General features: G+C 65.2%; 1 protein-coding gene across 6 annotated transcripts in view; it reads left to right on the forward strand.

Moving 5' to 3' along the window:
* Positions 1-9,887, forward strand: part of ZNF469 (zinc finger protein 469) — a 290,420-nt gene that overhangs the window by 266,148 nt on the left and 14,385 nt on the right. For 4 of the 6 annotated variants that reach the window (XM_067720960.1, XM_067720961.1, XM_067720963.1 and 1 more), the window contains 2 exons: positions 7,928-7,987; positions 8,315-8,458. The gene's annotated coding sequence lies outside the window, so the exon portion shown is untranslated. The remainder of the gene's footprint in view (positions 1-7,927; positions 7,988-8,314; positions 8,459-9,887) is intronic. The other 2 variants (XM_067720964.1, XM_067720966.1) reach the window with 1 other exon arrangement.

Genomic DNA, 9,887 nt, shown 5'->3' on the forward strand with positions numbered 1-9,887 from the left:
CCCATCCCAGCCCGGCCCCTACATGCTGAGCCTCAGTTTCCTCATCTGTAACGGGGGCTGAGTGCCTGCCTGCTTCCCAGGGGTACAGCCCTGAGTCCGGCCGGCGGCAGGCATCTCGTCGGACCCATTGCCCTCCCCCAAGCCCCCAGCTCAGAACCCCACGTGGGGGCATTCACTGATCTGTGGTCCTGAGGATGTGAAATCATCATCACTTTTAATTGAGAAAAGAGGCCGATAGGATTCTGAACCTGACGGGACAGTAATTAACGCAGCCAAGGAAGCTCGTTAATCTTGTCCCTCAGGACACAGCTCCTTAAAGCCCTCCGTCCCCGCGCCCCGCCGAGCACAGTGACCTCTGCGTCGGGCCCCGTTTCTCATGTGGAAGCCTGCTCGGGGCGAGGTGGGCTGCTTCCAAAAGCCAGGAGGTTTCCAAACCCCATCCGGGGGTCTGGGGGGCGCAGGCTGGGAATCCCACAGCCGTGTCCCAGTTCGTTTACCTGCTGCAGCCTCAGCTTCTTCTCCTGTAAAATGGGCTGGCGGGTGAGAAGACTGCCCGGGACACCCTGTCCTGAGGCCTGGAGGAGCCAGAACCAAGCCCGGCCCGATAAGCCCGCAGAGCACGCAGCGAGGCCCGGTGCGTTCCGGGCTCCCCAGCCCCGCTCTGCAGCGTTCCCACCTCTCCCTCCTCCCGCCTGGATCCCAGCTCTTCTCTGTCACACGTCAGGGTCACAGGGTGACAGTGTGTAAACTTCCCCGCACACTCTGACCCCAGCCCAGACTTCAGACTCAGGCTTCAGACCCAGACTGGGCCTCTGGGCACTGGTCCTTGGTCTGCCCTGGGCAGCAAAGGTTTGGAGGTCCCTCTGTCACCCAAGGGTAGTGGAGCCTGAGAGGGCCACGCACAGAGCCGCTCCAGATGCCAGTGCCGTCACGACGGTGCCCGCAGGACTCCATGTTGAACGGTTCAAGTGATGGAGGACAATATCGATGTTTATAATCAACAGTGGAGTGTGGGTCGTTTGGGAGAAAGGACGGAGACAGCCTTTCCCACAAAATCAGAATCACATGGAGCTTTGAACACCCTTCACTCTCCAGGGTGTTCCCAGCCTGACCCTGAGCCCAAGGTCCAGGGCCCGCTGAGGCTGGGGTGCTGGGCTTCCTGCCTTTCTGCTGGGGCCCTCGGGTGGGGGCAGGGTAGTTACGGACAACAGGGATTCAGGTCTCCAAGAGGAGACGTCTGCTCCGGACAGAGCCCGAGGCCTGGGTCTGTAGCCATACCAAGGGCCGGGTCCAACCTAGGGCCCGAGCAGCCTCCACCCTCCAGCTTCCCCTCCGGGGCCCTCAGAACCCCTCCCTCTCACCTACCCTTCCCTTCTCTGCAGACGGGATGGGGGCTTGTGTCGCTGGAGCTCCGAGACAAGGGCAGGCCTGGGCGCTGTTCGTGCTTTTCCAGAACCGCCACTCGGCATGCAGAGTGGTGTCTCCCTCCCCCTCTCCGGGAGGCCGGGGTTGGTCCCACCGACACCCCAGCTTCTGCTGCCGTCTGGTCTGAGCGTCGCTGGGCCGCTGCCCTGGCCTGGCTGTGCCACTGTGTGCCCTTGGGCAACTCCTCGTCTGTGAGGTGAGCGCACTGGACGAGGTGCCCCAGAGGTCCTGGTACTGGAGTTCCGAGGCCAAACTGCCCGCTGGGTGACCCTGAAGAAAACGCCCCGTGCACTGTGGCTTTCCAGGCGGCTTCCATGAAGCCGCCGTCCCGGGTCCTCGCAGCCCCGCTGCCCTCCATGCCCCGACCAGCCTGCCCCGGACGAGCCGCCTCTTGGCTTTGGGACCGTCAGCTTCGTTCACCCCGGACTCGACTGGGGGTTTCCCGGGGCCACTGAGTCCCAGTATGCTCCCTGCACACGGGACCCAGGGGGTCCCTCTAAGCAGGGGAGAAGGACCCTCCGAGGGCCAGGTGAGGGGCAGCCGGAGTGTGCTAGGCTGAGCTTGGTACGCTGCTACCCTCAAGGGTGTGAGACGAGTTCCCAGAACACCTTGCCAGCACACGTTCCTGGACTCGGGCACTACGTGGAGAGATGGGGAGCCCCAGGGCACGGCCTCCGTACCCCCATGCCTGCCCGACAGCCCCCTGCCCACTGGCTGCTGTGCGCGGAGCATCCCCAGGCTCCTGATGCGTGTTTCATCCTGTTCCGTGGCATTGTGTTGAGGGGTCGGGGGCGTGCCCCCTTACCGACGGAGGCCGCAGCGCTTCCCTAGGCGCCCTGTGAGGTCGGCAGCAGGGCTGGGCAGACCCGGCTCCTCTCCAGCCTGGGCCGGACCCTGGGCAGGAAGGGGCAGAGAGTGGGGCCTGAGCCACTGCAGCCTGGGCCCACCTCGAGCGGCAGCTGTGCAGAGCGGGGGACGGTGCAGCAGGAGGCAGAGAGCAAAAAAGGACATTCCCCAAGCGACTGACAGACAGGCCTCGTGGCAGAGGCTGTGGCAGCCCCCAGCTCGGGGAGCCTTCCAGGCGCAGGCAGCACTGGGGCTGCCCCGGGGAGGAGGGAAGGAAGCATCCAGGGAGGGCCCGGCCCGTGCAGGTGCCCGGGCAGGAGCACGCCTGGCCCGCGGCAACACAGAGGGTGGCAGAGGCGAGCAGGTGCCTGGGCGAGTGGCGGCAGGTGAGGGCAGAGGGCAGCGGGGTGGGAGGGCCCAGGCAGCCCAGGTTGAGACGTCTCACAGGTGGGCACTGAAGCAGGCGCTCAGGGACGAGGGCGCAGGATTCCCCGCGGCCCCACGCGAGCGAGCGTCCCCAGCATCTCGACCTCCGCAGACTGTGCACCTTTCTTCCCCTGAAGTCTCCGGTCTCACTCCTCGGCCCTTCCCTGCTCAGCCTGTGTGGGCCAGTGTGGTCACTCCCATCCTGCAGTTCCGGCACCGAGGCCCCCGGAGAGCTGCTGGTGTCCAGGGGACCAGAGGGCGCTGGTCAGCACAGGTGTCGGGGGCGGTCCCTCGCGGGGGGGGGGGGGTGGCCGGGCGGGGATCCTGCCTGTGATTTCTGGCGGCCCTTCCGATGCCAGCCGGCGGTCAGCAGCGCCGGCAAGCGCGTTCCGGATCCACAGGGGTCTTTGGGATGTGTCGGGCGAGCCGCTGCCACCTGGGGGCTGAGGTCAGGGAGCAGCTTCTTGGGCAGCCCAGGCGTGGACCGCCAGCCCCTTCTCCTGCCGTGTCCACTCTGCCCCAGGCCGCTCTGCACCCCCAGCTCCGTCCTGTGCAGCGTCCGCCGGACCCTCCGGGCCCTGCTTGAAATTCCAGGGCTCCCGGCACCCTCAGAGTTAAGGCCCTGGTTCTGCGTCGTGTCCAGAGTGAGGGCGTGTGGTGTCGGCAGGTCGTGGGGTTTGTTCTAGGAGGACTCGGCCAAGATGTGAGTCGGGGGCCTTTTCACACCCTCCCAACGCTGGTCTCAGAGGAACACGAGGACGGAGGCGAGTGGCCGGTACCCGGCGCCGGCCCTCGGCGGCTTCCGCGGGCGACGGGTCCTGCCTTTAAGCACGAATCGCGGCCGCCTCCCTGTCAATTTCGAAGACATCGTTTTCTCCCCACGTGCTCCTCTTATCTCCCTCCTGTTAAAGGATCTCAAATATGCACCCCGATAAGGCGGAACGCACCCCCGCTTCCCGGCCCCGTCCAACGCCAGCCTCCACTTTCCCCCAAAGTAATTAAGATAAATGCAGCTGATAATTTGCCTGGTATTCTTAAACGGACCCTCGGGCCATATCTCAGATATAATTTTACCTGCAGAGGTTTATCTGAGCGCTCGAGTAACAGATAGTTTTTTAAGCAAAGCGGCAGCTTTTGAAGCGAAAGGAAAAGGGAATGTTTGTAAAATAAATGTCAGAACGAGCCGCCGTCATAGCCCCTCAGCTCAGGGTCAGCGAACGGAGACCCCGCGCCGTCCGGGGCTGGCCAGGAAAGGGGCAGGGATGGGCTCAAGGGATGGGCTCAGGGGCACCGAGAGAGCGGGCCGGCGGGGGAGGCTGTGGGTGCAGCCGCGAGGGCCGGCGCCCACGGCCGTGCCCCTCACGCTTTCCCAGCCGCGCTAGTCAGAGCTGACCTGGAGCGGAGGCCCCTGCCTGGGAGAGCTGGCATGCAGGGCACCCATCGGGGAGCGGGCCGGCGGGGGAGGCTGAACCAAGCCACAGGCCAGCGGCCAGGGAGGCGCAGCTCGGGAGGCTTGGCCAGGATGGGGAATCAGTGCAGTGGGCCAGGCTGGTGGCTCCCACTGTGGTGGGGAAGGCAGGGTCCTGCTCCAGGCTCTTCTTCAGACAGGCTGGAGTCCCCTGGGAGCCTCGGTTTCCCCGTCTGCATCCGGTCAGGCTGGAGCCCAGCTGCCCGTCACAGCCTGGTCCCACCCAACAGCACCTACGTCTTGCTTCCTGACGGGTATCCGGGAAGTGGGGCGGGGGCCTGGGGTGGGTGTGTGTCCACGGCACCCCTGACCCGCCAGTAAAACCCGCGCTGACCCGCCTCCTCGCCAGCACCGTGCGCTCACCGCCCCAGCCTCACCGAGCCTCCCACCCGGGACACCCGTCCCCGACGCTGTGCCAGAGGGACCTCACCCGAGGCCCGGCCATGCATCGCTGAGGGTCACCTCCTCACGGGGGGGGGCCTCTCCGACCCCATGTCCCCGCCCCCCTCGGCCAGACCCCTCTCGCTCCCTTTGCCCCGTTCACGCCCGGCTGCTGTGAGCGCCGTTCTAACGGGCGTCACGATGCCTGTGCCTGCCCACACCCCTCTGGGGCCCGACCTCCCCTCTGCAAGCCTCTGTTTCCGGCTGTAGCGGGGGTGAGCGCTGACCTTGCAGGGAGGCCATGAGGTCAAGGCGGTGTCCACGCCGCCCTCTGTGGTCCTTGCTGTTGCCTCGGCGCCGTCCCCTAAAGCTGTGAGCTCCTCGGGGAGGGACGGCTGGTGGAGGAGAGGGTCCAGCAGTCTGGGTCTTCCCCCGTCCATGCCCTCCTCCGCACACCCGTCCTGTCACCCAGCGCCACGCCACACACGGGCGCCGCCGGGCCGAGGCTGGGATAGAGCAGGCACACGGCCCACCCTCACGACCTCGTCCAAGCCTGAGCACCTCCAAGGGCACTGGGGGCTAGGGCTTCAGCACACACTTGGGACAAAGCCAGGACAGGACGAGGGGACAGGGCAGACGCCTCTACCCCACTGAGCCGTGTGGCCTCACTCTCTGGCAGGATGGGAAACGGAAGGCCGGGCCCCTGCCGGTTAAGAAGGTACAGCCCCACCCTGCTGAGAAAGCATCATAACAGGAAAATTAAACCCTCCCACGTCTGGGCACGTCAGCAGCAGGGAGGCCGAGGGGGCCGCAGGGCAAGAGCGAGGTCCGGTGCTGGCCGGGCCCCCAAGCGGCCATGTCACCGGGTCATGGAAGATGGGGGCCGGGGCGGCCTGAGGGGTAGTCAGCTCGAGCCCCTCGTCTAGAGCTGGGGAAACTAAGGCCGGGGGGCCCAGGGGTGCGTGTGGGGTCGAGGCCCAGAGCTCTGACCAGACAGGGCCATCTGTGTGCTGAGCTGCCCAGTCCCCCGGTGTGGGGGGACAGTGCCACGCCCGAGGGCTCCCGAGATCACACCTGCTTTGCAGGTGGACACACACATAACTGGGAGGGCTTCTTGGAAGAGGAGGGCTGGAGAGGAGCCTGGAGGAGCAGTGAGCACGTTCGGACCTAACACCCGCAGGCTCGTGCGTGCAGGGCCGTGTGAATGGTTTGCTGTCCCGTCCACGCCCCTGGCCACAGCCCTTTGACACCAGAGCTGTGATCACCCCGTTTTGCAGCCAGGAGGTGTCAGAGCCAGGATTCAAGCCCGGGCCCAGCTGACGCGCCCCCCCTCCCTCACGGTCTCCCTGGAAGTGGGTGAGAATCGGGAAGCTGGAAGAGGAGGGTACGGAGAGGCCCGGGCTGAAACGAGGCAGGTTGAAAGGGGAGGTGAGGGCAGAGGGTCGGGAGCAGAGGCCGGACACTGTACAGGGCCTGGGGTCCGTGGGGAGGGAACACCGGAGGGCAGGGGCCCAAGGCCCATGGCGGGACGCCCCTCACCAGGAGCTGCCGCCCACACCCCAGCTGGAGCCGGCCAGCACCACCGCGGGCTTGAGTTACCCAGAGGCTGGGGCCAGGTGGTGTTTCTCAGCGAAAAGGAGACGCCTGAACTCGTGGGGTTCCTGGGGGCAGGCCGGGATCTGGGGGATTGGATCTCCCCACTTCAAAGGGGCCCCAGGCCTGCTGAAACCCACACCAGTCAGCACCAAGGGGCTTTGCCAAGAGCCTGGGCAGGGGTGGGAACCCGAGACCCGGGCGCACGCTGTCCCCCACCTGCCCCACAGTCTGAGCACCCAAGATGGGCCCTTGTGCCCCCGGAGGGGCAGCCAGCATGGGGTGCTGCAGGCAGAGGACAGAGGCTGACGGGGTGGCTGAGCCCTGCCCACAGGTCAGCACGTGGAGGCAGGGCCGCCCCAGGGAGGAGGGGGCCCCGAGGCGGGGGCTGAGGTGCAGAGCTGTCCTGCACGGGGCAAGCGTGGTCCCCAGGGGCCTGCCTCACACCCCTACATGTGCACTACATGCTATGTGACTTGACGAAGTCACACAACCTCTCTGCGCCTTCGCTTCCTCATCCATAGTTCCTGTTGACTTTTCGCAGCAGAGGCAGGATCAGTTGCTCACCACTGTGTGGCCCACCATCCAGCAGAAACGTGGAGATCCCTGAGTGAGTGAGTGAGTGAGTGAGTGAGTAACTGGGAAGCTGCAGGGAAGGCAGGGCCCTCCCCAGGCCTCGGCCTGCCCGCCTCCAGGTGAGGGCACGCTTCACGCCCTGTGACGCCGGGACTCACTTGAAAGCCTTGGCGTCTCCACATTGTCAGGAGGGCTGCACGTCAGTACAACCCCCGAGAGTTGTCCCCGTGGTTCCCTAAGGCTGTGTGACGCGTAGCAGCTTGAAACAATGAACCGCTATATACCGTTGCCGTGGGTTCCGAATCTGGGCGTGCATCCTGTGCGTTAGCCGCGCGTCGCCACGTCCAGCCCCTGTTCGAGGGGAGGGATTTGGGCTCCACCTTTTGGAGGGAGGAAGATGAGAGAATCTGTGGCCAAATGTCAAAACCGCAATAGTGCTTAACTTGACCATCTCTCTCCAAATCACAAACGCATTTGCCGTTTCTTCTTTGAGCTCATCCTGCTGGTCTCACTTACACGTACTCGTGGCTCTGCTATTTGCAAAGGCCCAAATAGGACAACCTAGCATCCACCCGTCCGGAGGGATCTGGGCATACGAGTAGCTGTTCCGCAGAACATTCCGTAGCTGCGTGTGGGTGGAGCAACGGACAGGCAGACGTCAGCCAGACGTCGCTTCATGAGGGTCTGTGGGATTACCTCTAAGATTCACCGTTTAATGCAAAAAGTACAGTGCGTGTAGTAGACTATCTTTTGTTGAAGAAAGGGGCGAATGGGAATATTTATTCATATTTTCTGGTATTTGCATCAAGAAACTCTGGAAGGAAACACAAGAAGCTGCCCCGTGTGCTGACCCAGCAGGGCAGCGGAAGAGGGTCCATGGGCCGGGGGAGCCGGTGGGGGGGGGAGACCTCTCACTGCAGAACTTCAACCACAGGAACGTGTGATCTGTGCACACGAAATACCACGACAAGAAACGTAAGATCACCACCAACCCAGCGGGAAGGCGACCAGCTGACCCCACCCCTGCAGGGCTCCCCCACCCGCCAGGCCGGACAGAGCTGCCCACGGGCCTCCTGTGGTCACCCAGCTCCCCGCAGTCCACGTCGGCTTCCTGGGGCTCTGCAGGCTCCGTGTCCTCTCTGGGCCCCGCCCCCCCAGGGCTTGCGGCCAAGCACCACATTGATGCTGACATGCTTCCCATTTTCTTTGCAGCCAAGAAATCCCCATCCCTGTGGAAGCTGCGCGGCGACCCAGCTGAGGACCGACTCCCAGGTACGTAGAGGGCACCGCTGGAGTGGAGGCTGGCGGGCCGCACGCGGCCGGAGCTGCCCTGTCCCCGCCCTGCCACCCGTGTCTCCTTCCGTATTGCTCGCTCAGGCGGTAATGGGGGCTGCCGGCTGCCTCCCCGGAGCCACCTCCGGGGCCGGGTGTCAGGGCCGGCCCTCCGCTCCGAACCGCAGCCCTGGGCCGGGCTTGTCACCTGACGCTCTGTCCCCTGGCCAGCTCGTCAGGCCACTCGGGCCAGACCCCTCCTTTCCTGAGGGGCCTGTAGCACAGCTGATTCAAACCAGCAAATGAGCCTCTTACGCCTGTTTTCAGACCCTGCCCAGCCTTCCGCACAAGCCGCCCTGCATCTGCTTTGTGTCCGTGAGCAGAACAGGACTCAGGGGGTGACGGGACGTAGCGGTTACGGTATTCACAGGGAAATACTTCGGTGGCCACCACACCGTCTGCTAAACACCGGTGAGGAGCTTGTCCACTGCACTCTTTAGGGCCAGCATCAGTCCCGGGGCGGGGGTGGAGACCTTGAGCCCACGGAGGCGGGGCAGGGGCCGGGGCCACAGCCAGCAGGGGCCGTCAGCCGCCCAGGCCCGAGCCCCACCCACCCATCCCTCTCAGGGGGCGCAGTTCGGAGCCTGGACCTGCGGGGCCTCCACGGTGTCTGACAGCTACTTGGGCGTGACCGGCCACCCCCAGAAGGCTCCAGAAGCTGTGGGGAGGCCAAGCCCTGGGCCCTCCCCGCTCCTCACAGCAGCGCCTGGGCAGTGTGCGGAGGGGTGGTGAGGAAGGCCCCTCGAGGTCAGGGGCCCTTGCGCATCTGCCCACCTGGCCCCTGGGCCTCACTGCCTGGCAGGTTCAGGTGCAGAGGCCCCACAGACCAGAGCCCGTCCTTGCTCCTAGGGAGGGGCGGACACCAGCCCCAAGTGGGTTCAGAGCCCCTGATGCCTGCCACGCGGGAGCCCCCTCCTCTGACCCTCCAGGCCCTGAGTTAAGTCCCACCTAGCATGCAGTAGGTGCTGCCTGCCCACTGCCCCCCACGCCCAGCCTCTTTGGGCTGTCCAGGAGCTCTGAGCCAGGGTCAGGTGTCCACAGCTGTGCTGTGTCTGCTCCCCTGGACGCTGGGCATGGGGCAGATGTCCAGAAGCGCCATGTGAACCTGAACTTGAGAACAAGGGGTCGGACCCCATATGGGGCCTTTCCACCAGGAGCAGCTAACTCACAGCTGCTGGAACTGAAAGGACCCTTCAGACAACCGGGTCCGACCGTCCCCTCCGCCAATGGAGAAGGGGAGCCAGGAGATGGGCGGCGCTCCTGGCAGACAGGCAGCCAGCCCACCGCAGCCCGTGACCTCGGCCCTTGAAAGGCAGCAAGGCGATTCCCGAGTCCTGGCTCTGGATGTCTCTGCCTGAAAGAAGCATGAACCACTGCTGCTCGCAGCTTAGCGGCCAGAAGGAGCCACGTGGCCTGTGCTGCTTGCAGCGGGACACACGGACGGTCCTTCCGCAGGGCACAGCGCACTCGTGGGTCATGATGCAGTCTCCCCACCTTGAGCCTAACGGGGAGCCCTCTGGGCAGAGCCCGGGCTTCTGGCGTTCAGAGTGACGAGTGTGCGGGCCCGAGGCCGCAGGTGCCCGAGAGCAGGGGAGGGGCGCCTGGGCTCAGGGCTTCCGCTCCTCCTTAAAAACTCAGGCGGGACGGCCCAGGTGACCCCGACAGACCCCAACTCCCATGTGGCTTCAAGCAGTGCGGGGGAGAAGCAGCTCGGCAGCCCGTGCACAGACGGGGACACGGAGGCCCGGGAGGCGCTGGCATCCGGGGGAGCCCCTGCGTGCCAGCGGCCAGCCAGGCTCTGTGCACTGCTGAGCCTCAGGACGGCCCTGCGAGGGAGGCT

This window comes from Pseudorca crassidens, chromosome 20 (genome assembly GCF_039906515.1).
Source record: "Pseudorca crassidens isolate mPseCra1 chromosome 20, mPseCra1.hap1, whole genome shotgun sequence".
Taxonomy (NCBI): domain Eukaryota; kingdom Metazoa; phylum Chordata; class Mammalia; order Artiodactyla; family Delphinidae; genus Pseudorca; species Pseudorca crassidens.